Consider the following 10,838-nt stretch of genomic DNA (forward strand, 5'->3'; position numbering starts at 1 on the left):
GATCAAAGACCTAAAGATTAGGCCTGAAACAATAAGTCTTCTAGAAGAGAATATCGGCAGTACACTCTTTGACATCAGCTTCAAAAGAATCTTTTCGGACACGATAATCCCCCAGATGAGGGAAACAATAGAAAGAATAAACAAATGGGACTTCATCAAGCTAAAGAGCTTCTTCAAGGCAAGGGAAAACAGGATTGAAACAAAAAAAAAAACAGCCCACTAATTGGGAAAAAATATTTACAAGTTATTTATCCGACAGAGGGTTAATCTCCATAATATACAAAGAACTCACACAACTCAACAACAAAAAATCAAACAACCCAATCACAAAATGGGCAGGGGACATGAACAGACATTTCTCCAAAGAAGATATACGGATGGCCAATAGACACATGAAAAGATGCTCATCATCACTAATCATCGGGGAAATACAAATCAAGACTACACTAAGATATCACCTTACACCTGTTAGAATGGCAAAAATATCCAAAACCAAGAGTGACAAATGTTGGAGAGGCTGTGGAGAAAAAGGAACCCTCATACACTGTTGGTGGGAATGCAAACTGGTGCAGCCACTATGGAAAACAGTATGGAGATTCCTCAAAAGGTTAAGAATAGAAATACCTTATGACCCAGCCATCCCACTACTGGGTATCTATCCTAAGAACCTGAAATCAGCAATTCCAAAAGTCCCATGCACCCCTATGTTCATCACAGCATTATTCACAATAGCCAAGTCATGGAACCAACCTACGTGCCCAGCAACTGACGATTGGATAAAGAAGATATGGTATATATATATATATATATACACAATGGAATCCCACTCAGCCATAAAAAAGGACAAAGTCGTCCCATTCACAACAACATGGATAGACCTTGAGGGTATTATGTTGAGTGAAATAAGCCAGACAGAGAAAGACGAACTCTGTATGACTCCACTCATTGGTGGTAGTTAACATATGGACAAAGAGAACTGATCAGTGATTACCAGGGGAAAGGCGGGGTGGGTGGGGGTGGGCACTGGGGTGAAGTGGTGTACCTACAACATGACTAATAATGATGTACAACTGTAATTTGACAAGGTTGTTAACTATCATAATCTTAGTAATAAAAAAAATGAACTGTCTGTTCAGTCAACAGAGTGGATAACTCTCACTAACATAATTAAGTAAAAGAAGCATATACTCTATTAGTTTTCCATTTATATAAAGTGCAAAACTAAACCATGCCCTTAGAAGTCAGAATAGCGGCTACCCTGAGGTAGAAAGTGACTGGGGGGGCACAAGTGTGGCTTCAGGGGTACTGGTCATGATCTGTTTCTTGACTTGGGTAGGTTTGGTCTGTGAAAACTCACCAAGTCCATAATTTTTGTGTGCTTTGTGTGGGTGTTATACTTGAATAAAGGCAAAACTAAACTAAGGTGGTTAACCATAAAGAAAAGCAAGAAAATAAGTACCATAAAATTTAGGATGAGAGAGAGGGAGGTATGATTGGCAAAAGTCGCTCAGAGGATTTCTAGGGTGCTGGTAATGTTCTGTTTCTTAACCTGTGTGGTGGTTGTACAGGTTTTTGAACTATAATGATTCTTAAAAAGTGAATATATGTTTTATGTACTTTTCTGTATGTTTATCATATTTTGCCATTAACATATTTTTATAAATACATACATTTTCAGGATATATTTGTAAAGCAAATAGTGCAAAAGAAAAAGCAAAGTGCAATAGAGTATGTATAGCATGCTATCTTTTGTGTAAGAAAGAAACAGAAATGAAAAATATATATTGTTCATTTGCACAAAAAGACACAGTAAAGGTCAACCAGGACCTAGTGGGATTTATTACCTACAGGGGCTGAGTGGGAATGGAATGAAAAGGGTTTGCAGATGGGAATGGGGTACAGAGGATCAGGGAGTGAGCCTCTCAGGGTATAATTTTTTGTATAGTTTTGACTTTTAAAATCATGTTAACATTTTACATAACCAATCAACAAGGATGAGGGAAAACAAAATGGGATACAAACATAAACAAATGAACCTATTTCAAATGAATAACATGACTACACTGAAGGACAAAAGCAAAAAGAACTGTAAACAAATATTAAACCCTAGTTGGTAGTTTTATTTTTCACAGTGGTGTGGGTTGGCAGTTCTGAAACTACTGAATGCGAATCCTAGGATTGAAAAAATCAGTAAATATGTTATGGATTATGAGAACCAGGTTTCTCACTGTCAGAGAAGGGAGTTAAAAATATGAAGGGGCCGGCCCCATGGTGTAGTGATTAAGTTTGGCATGCTCTGCTTTGGTAGCCCAGGTTCACGGGTTTGGATCCTGGGCGAAGACCTACACCACTCGTCAGCCATGGTGTGACAGCGACCCACATATAAAAAAGAGGAAGACTAGCACAGATGTTAGCTCAGGGCTAATCTTCCTCAAGCTAAAAAAAGAGGAAGATTGGCTACAGATGTTAGCTCAGGACTAATCTTCCTCAGCAAATAATAAATAAATAAATAAATAAATAAATAAACATGTGGAAACAGGGAAGGCTAGAATGAACCTTGTGGTTTGAGACTGGAATTGGAGTACCAGTATGAACTCATGATTTTTGTTATTTTTTTCTTTTTTGAGGAAGATTAGCCCTGAGCTAACATCTACCACCAATCCTCCTCTTTTTGCTGAGGAAGACTGGCCCTGAGCTAACACCCGTGCCCATCTTCCTCTATTTTATGTGGGACGCCTGCCATAGCATGGCTTGACAAGCAGCGTGTAGTTCAGCACCCGGGATCTGAACCGGCGAACCCCAGGCCGCTGAAGTGGAACACGTGAACTTAACCACTGTGCCACTGGGCTGGCCCCAGACTCATGATTTTTAAGATGATGAGATTACTTAAATAGATAGATAGATAGATAGATAGATAGATAGATAGATAGATAGATATAGATAATGTGTGTGTATATATATATATATAAAGTGCATATAGATAGAGTGTGTATCTATATATATAGATAGATAATGTGTGTGTTTGTGTGTAGGAATATATACATACACACACACACACACACACACACACACACTAGCTCTGTCCACTGAGATGACCTAGAAGCAATGAACCCTAGTTGCAACAATGAGCATACCTAGTGCCCATATCTTGGTATGTCTACCAAAGGGAACCAAGGCTGGATTTTCGGAGAAATGGCTGATTCCAGAGCTGGGGCAGGAAAAGTACAAGATGCGCCTAGAACATCTTGCTGTTCCAGAAAGTAAGGAAGTGCTCAAAGAATGGTGGGCATATCACAAGGACACAAAAGCAAGCTTGACAGGACCTCCCCACCCCCCGTCAAATTCTGGGACAATTTGGGCATCAAAATAAATAATGAATGTAGCCGTTTATAACCCATTGAATAAAATAAGAATCCACAAATTCATATGAGAAAATTAAATGAATGAATGAATAAATAAATGAAGGAGAAGAGAAAGCTCTTCCTTATTGTAGAATGTGAACTAATAAATGTAGAAGAAACAATGGAATTAGGAAATCACCATTTGGCAACTACCATAGGAACAATTGTTTCAGTCAAGTGCAGTGGAATTGGGCGAGAGTGAGAGCAAACCATGGCTTGCTATTCCGTACATTTCTGTGTTGTTCGAGCGTCTCACAATGTACATGTTCTCATGCATTACTTGTGTAATTAAAAATGTTTATTCTTTTGACATGCTGAGGGACAAGTGTTTGTCACTGTCAGCGCTCACTGCAAGATAGCGGGAGATAAATAAGTTGCACTGAGGCGGCACCCAGGAGCACTGCCTCCTGAGAGACAGAGATAAGAGCAGCAGCCCTAATTAACTGTAATACCGAAAAATATACTAGAACATGGTGATAAGTGGGATCACTCTTGCCTGAGCACCTCAGCACAGTGCTGGAAATGTAATAAGCACTCAATAGATGCTGGAAGAAGGAGTAAAACAGTCTATCTAGTCTACTGCCTTTGCCTGAGAAAGGGGAGAATGCAAAGTATAAGTATATATAGATATACACATATAAGTGCGTAGGTAGATACTTATATTTGCAAAGAGAAATACTGGAAGGATAAACCAAAAGCTAATAAAAGATAGTAACCTTTGAGGGAGAAGATGCAACAGAGTGTAGGGCCAGGATGGAAGTTACATAGTTTAGACTATATATTGGAAACATAAAAATGTTTTACATATTCGAAAATTAAAATTCGATTAAAAATTTTAAAACTAATCCCTAAAAATTGAAAACAAGCTGTAATGAATAAACCTAACTATACCACATTCATGACATAGCTTCCAAAGATGATGTATTATTTCCAGCAACTTTAGAACACAGTGTTTTGAACGCATATCCTTAGTGGAATATATTCCAAGGACAAATAGAGCTGCTAAGAAATCTTAGCAAGATTCTTTCAAGAGTCTAACTGTTGGTAGAAATATTGGTTTTGTTACTTTATTGCAAAAAATTCACCATATAAATGTTGTTAGGAACCAAGATTTTCAGTATAACAGTGCCCCTTTTGAAGTACAAAATTTAAAAATTGCATAAACACCTTGGAATATTAATTTTAAATTAGAAAGATCAATACAATCCAATGACTTTCTTGTTTCTCTCAAAGAAAAAATTTTCTTTCTCTCCTCACTGAAAATACCTAGAAGCAGTGACACCCAGTATCAATGTGCACACCTAGCACCCTTATTTTCTTGTCCAAATACATCCCAACTAAAAGGAGCCCAGACTCCTTGGAGAAATGGCTGATTCGAGGTCTGGAGCAGGAAATGTCCAATATGAGCATAGGACATCTTTTCATACTAGAAACCAAGAAAACTATCAAAGACTACTAGTTTCATGTCAAAAAGGCACAGGAGCAAACTTGAAGGGGTTCCCATTGGCCAAGTGAGAGAGAATTTGAACGTCAAATAGAATAATGAGTGCAATGGATCAAAACGCACTGAATGTACTTTTTAAAAAAGCGAAAACTATGAGTTTGTAATGACGCTAAAAACAAGAACAAGCAAAAGAAAAAGTCTAAACTAAAACCTCATTGGGACCATTGGAACCATAGAGCATCAATTCCTTAATCTAAAATTGGCATTTGTAATGACAGAATTACATCTTTATCTTGTCTTTCCTGTATCAACTGTATTTTGGGTAACCCAATAGCCCGAGCTGATGAAGGAAAGTCTTTACTTATGTAAGAATGCCAGTTAATAAGTGTAGAAAAGTGATAGAATTTTAGAAAAATTGCCACTTTGCAAGTCCTAATAAAATAACTGATTCAGGCAACAATCACCAATAGGTAAATTCATTAGATGAAAGGTTGATGGGGAAATTTTTCACGGAGAGATCAAGCTATTACACCTTAACCTACTGATGAGTCTTAACATCATTAAAGGCAGGACCACCAAATATTATATGCTTCTTGGTGTGATGAAATAGGAATCTCACAGCAACGCCTATGAGGTGTTCTTGCAAAAAAAAAGAAAGAAAGAAAGAAAGAAAAATACATATAAAATAACAATAAATAACCCGAACGCAAGAGAGTCCTCAGAGCTAACTTCCATCTCCAGGAAAAACGGGGAGTAAAGAGCACATTAAATGATACCACAAGGGAACAAACAGACAAATTTGGAAGATGAGTCCTTCTACAGCACAACTGCAACAAGTCAAGGGCATGACACAAGAAGTGGGAAGAGAGGGCCTGGTCTACTAAGGGACCCTCAAGAGACATACCAGTGTCTGGTATGCAATGTGCTCTGATTAGAACAAGCCAACTGTAAAAAGACCTTTGATTTTAGGACAATTGGATAATTGTAGACTTGCTTATTATTAGACATCACCAAGGGGTTATTGCTATGCTTAAGTGTAATAATGGCATAATGGTTTAATTAAATTATATCCTTTTTTAGAAATGCCTACTGAAGTATATAGGGATGTGATGCGATGTCTGAGATTCGCTTTGGAATACTTCAACAAAAGAAAAAATGGAATAGGTGAAACAAATATGGTAGAATCTTATTCACTGTCCAATCTTGGTGAGGTGTGTGTGTGTTCATGCTACTACTCTCTGTTTTCTACGTTTGAAATATTCAAAATAAAAAAATTAAAGTTTGTTTAGAGAATGAAAGGGGGCCCCAACTAAGGAAAATTCCCAAACAAGTTGTAACGGAGCATCTTTATTCAAGTCTGGAGTAAAAGCCCTGTTTAGATTCAGTAACTCGGACAGTTAAACGTGGATGAGAAATGTACCAAACAATGGTACCAAACATCTCTTTAGACACCAAGTAGAAGATTTCTTACGATAGGAATGTGTTTTTGGTTTTTTGAGATAAAAGAATCATTTATGCTAGGGACTTCTGGATACCTTTTAATGTTTTAGTTCTTGAGCTGAGCAGTAGTTTCATGGATGTTCACTTTATAACTGTTTGTCAGTCTGCATGTATAAATCTTATGCACATTTATATCTGTATATCACATTTCACACTTGAAAATGTTAAATTTTTTAAAGCATAATTGAATAGGAAAACATGGCACTCTTTCTCCCAATCCAGTGCAGCCTGGACAGGTTAAACAGATCACAGCAGCCTCACAAATGTGCTTTTGCCCACCTGGTGGCGGAACACTGTCATTTCAGAGAAAGGAGAAGAAGGAAATAAGGAACTTTTAAAATCCTCTAAAATGTGCTTAGTCTCCCCACCTGCTCAGGGCTGAAACAGAGGGGCACAGGCAGAAGAGAACCAAGGCTCTCCCATTCCTAGAATGCTGGAGTTGATTTAAAACAAGGGACTGTGGCTACAAGAGCATGACTCAATTCCCCCCAATTCCCCCCACCCGGCTTCTCCCCGCTACAGCTCCGCCTCTTGGTTCCTATGTGCGTATCTCACAGACAGGCCTTTTTGGAGAACCCTTTCTTCCCCCTGGCAAGGGAGGAAGGTTGAAGGATAGGGTGGGGGGCTTGAGTCCAGCCGTCCTCTCTCCCACCCTCCTTTACAAGCCCTTCTTTCCTCATCGCCATTCCTCATCATCTCCAACGACCTCACCAGAACAATTCTTTCTCCTGAGGACCTTAGAAGGACATCAGTTGGAAGCTAACTGAGGGCAAACCAAGATAGTAGGAGTCCAGGTCAATATCTCTGTCTTCAAGAGAAAGCAGGAGATCCTAAGCCTGGCATTCAGGGTCTGGCTTGTGCAGGAGGAGTATCCCCCACCCAGGCCACAGCAAATTGCTTTCACCATGCTCCAAACGCATCTTGCCTTCTGGGACGCCCAAGCCCTTGTACAGGCTGTGTCACTCACCTAGTCACCATTTTTCACTTAATCAAGAAGTACATGGTACTAATTATATGTCTTGAGATTATGATGAACACTTTACAAATATTACCTCCTTTATCCTCACAACCCTATGTTGTAAGCACTATTATTACCCCATTTAACAGACAGGAAACTTGAGGTGCAAGGAGGGTAAGAGGCGTGGATTCAAACCCAAGCAGCCTGGAGCCAGAGTCAGTGCTCTTAGCTACTATACTGTATTGCCTCTTAAACTTCTTCCAACTCACTTTCACTTATTCCACACTTATCTTGGGTATCAACACCTCTCCACACACCACCCCTGACATCTTTGAGCCCCCACGGCTCCCAGTTCCCACCCTTGCCTCCCATTACGATGAAACAGTCTGACTGCTTATTGTACTTTTTCGTTTTTTAAAAACTTTTTTTATTGAAGTATAATATACGTAAAGAAAAGCACACGAGGCATAAACGCACAGCTCTCGATGAATTGTTACTAAGTAACCACTCATGTAATCAGCACAGAAATCAAGAAACAGAACATTCCCAGCACTCCAGAAAGTCTCCTTGGGCTTCCCTACTCAGACCCCAAAGGCGATCACGGTTCTGACTCTATCACCATAAATTAGTTTCACCTGCTGTAGAATTTTCTATAAATGGAATCATCCAGTAAGTGTTCTTTTGCGTCTGGTTTATTCTGCTCAGCGTAATGTTTGCAGAATTCACCTATATTGTCGTATGTAGTTGTGGGGTATTTCTTCTCATCAATGTGTAGTATTTCATTATATGAATATACCACAATTTATCTATCATTCTTCTGTTGATGGCATTAGGGTTGTTTCCAGTTTGGACTATTACAGATAGCGCTATTATGAACACTATTGCATATGTCTTTTGGTAAACGTATATAAGCATTTCTGTTGGGTGTGTACTTAAGAGTAGGATGGTCGGGTTATAGGGTGTACACATGGTCGCCTTTAGTATATATTGCTAAACAGTTTCCAAAGTGATTATATCAATTTATACTATCATCAGCATTGAATGAGAATTCCAGTCACTCCACGTTCTCACCAACATTCAGTATTCTCTTCTTCTTTTTAGTCGTTCGAGTGAGTGTGATTTTATTTCATATTTTCTTGACTACTAATGAATTGGCAAGTTTGTATCTTCTTCTGTAATCCTTGTCTTTTATTTACTTTTCTTGCTTTAGTGCACTAGCCAGGACCTCCGGTACAATTTGAATAAAAGTGGTTATAGTGGGCGTTCTTGCCTCATTCCCAATCTTAGATGGGAAGCATTTAACATTTCCCCATTTGGTATGATATTTGTTATAGGGTTTTTTTGTAGATAACGTATATTAAATTAAGGAATTTCCTTTATATTCTTAGCAAACTTAAGTTTGCTAAGTTCTTTGTCATGACGCTTTTTTGGCATCTCTTGAAGTGATCGTATAATTTTTCTTCAATCCCCTGGAAGAATTTGTGTAAAATTAGAAAATTGGTGTTATTTTTTTCTTTAAATATTTTGTAGAATTCACCATGGGCAGTCTCTGGGTCTGGAGGTTTCTTTGTAGAGAGCTTTTTAATTATAAATTCAATTTATAGTTATAGGATTATTCAGATTTAAATTTTTTTCTTGTGTGAGTTTTAGTGAATTGTATTTTTCCAGAAAATTTTCTCATTTTATCAGAATTTTCAAATTTGTTGGTAGAAAGTTCTTCATAATACTGTCTTATTATGTTTTAATGTATCTGTGACCCTTCTTGTAGTGCCCCCTTTTCTTCCTGACACATTATGTGCCTTCTATATATTTTTTCTGGATCAATCTCAGGGATTTATCATTTTTCTAGTTTTTTCAAAGAACCAACTTTTACTTTGTTGATCCTCTCTGTTGTACTTCTGTTTTCTATTTCATTGATTTCTGCTCTTATCTTTCTTATGTCTCTCCTTCTACTTTCTTTAAGTTTAATTTGATTTTTCTACTTTCTTGAGATGGATTTTCAGCCTTTTTAAAAATAACATATGACTTTAAGGCTGTAAATTTCTCTCTAAGCACAGCCGTCGCAGCATCCCACAGGATTTCAGGTGTAATATTTTCATTATCAGTCAGTTCAAAATGTTTTCTAATTTCCACTGTGAATTTATCTTTGACTCATGGGTTTCTCTCCCTCTCCAAAGCATGGTGCCCAAACTTCAGTGAGCATAATAATAAACATTTTGAGGTCCTTGTCAAAATACAGGTTTTGGAGCCTCATCTCCAAGCTCCTAGATTAGTATTTCTGGGAGGTAGGCTCGAGGATCCACATTTCACAAGCTCTCCAGGGGATTCAGGTACAGGTGAGTTGCAGGACCACAGTTTGGTGGTAGAGCAAGGGTCTCCTAAGGGCAGAGAGCAAGTCTGATTCACCTGTATTGCCAGTGCCCACCACTGGGCCTAGCTAGCATAAAGCCGTGCTTAAGAAATGGGTGAACCAACGGATGATGGAAGAAAGGAGATAAAAGAAAGTTACTCATATCAAGAGAATTGGAATTCCTGAATGCTATAAATTAGGGGAACCACTACGGCGTCATTTGGCCCCAATTTAATCCATTCAGGACAGAAACATTTTTTCCTTATCCTCAAATCTCTGCCCACCAGGCTTTCTTCTTGCCTGTCCCATTCTGTTGTCCTGGAACATGGCATTAAGTGTGAGTCTGTGCCTGTCTACTGGCCCAGAGGAAGCAGGGGTGGCACTGGGAGATATTCTGAGAGGGGCTGTTCAGAGCTGGGCAGAGGTCCCTGCCACCGGCCCCCCAGCCCACCTCCAGGCCTTGCTGCGAAAATGCCCGTAGAACCCATTCTATTTAAATAAGGTTACCTGTCCTACCTCTCAGAGCTCCAAGTATCCCTCCCATCTCAAAGCTTTTGAGAAACTTCCACAGGACCTTTCTGCCCCGACCCTGACCCCAGGCTGCCCACCTCCGGCCTCCTCTGCACTTGTAGCCCACGTGGGTTGCTCTTTCCGCAGCCTCTTGGCCACCTCTCCCCACCTCTACGGTGTGCCTCTCTCAAGCATCTCAGAAAGGCTGGAGTCTGACCTCCTCAGTCAGCTTTTGTCCTGGCAGCACAGCCGCCACGCCAGCATCCCCACCCAGTCGGCCAGCCAGCCAGCCAGCCGGCTGCTCCTCGGCCTCACCAGCCCCCTTCCCCGCCCCGCCCCAGGGAGGACCAGGCTGGTGGCTGGGAGTCTCCCTGCCTGCTCAGCCTCCCTCCTTGCCTCCCTCTCTTTCCCTGCCTCCCTCCCTCCTCCGCCCGTCCCTGAGGCAGGGACCGTGCAAATCGAGGAGAGGGGGGACGGACAGGCCGGATGGGGTCCAGCTTAGGACCCCGGGCTCTCTGCTGATGCCCCATCCAGGCTGGGTGTCCCTAGCATCTTGGGACCTGGATTTGTGTGAGCCGGGGTGGTTTCCAGGCCAGGAGGGTCCCTCCGGCGTGCCCATGGTGCCCTTGTTTTGCATCAGGACCCCCCCCTCGGATGCTCTGAGCCACCCTCCTC

The sequence above is a fragment of the Equus caballus genome, chromosome X (assembly GCF_041296265.1).
Source record: "Equus caballus isolate H_3958 breed thoroughbred chromosome X, TB-T2T, whole genome shotgun sequence".
Taxonomy (NCBI): domain Eukaryota; kingdom Metazoa; phylum Chordata; class Mammalia; order Perissodactyla; family Equidae; genus Equus; species Equus caballus.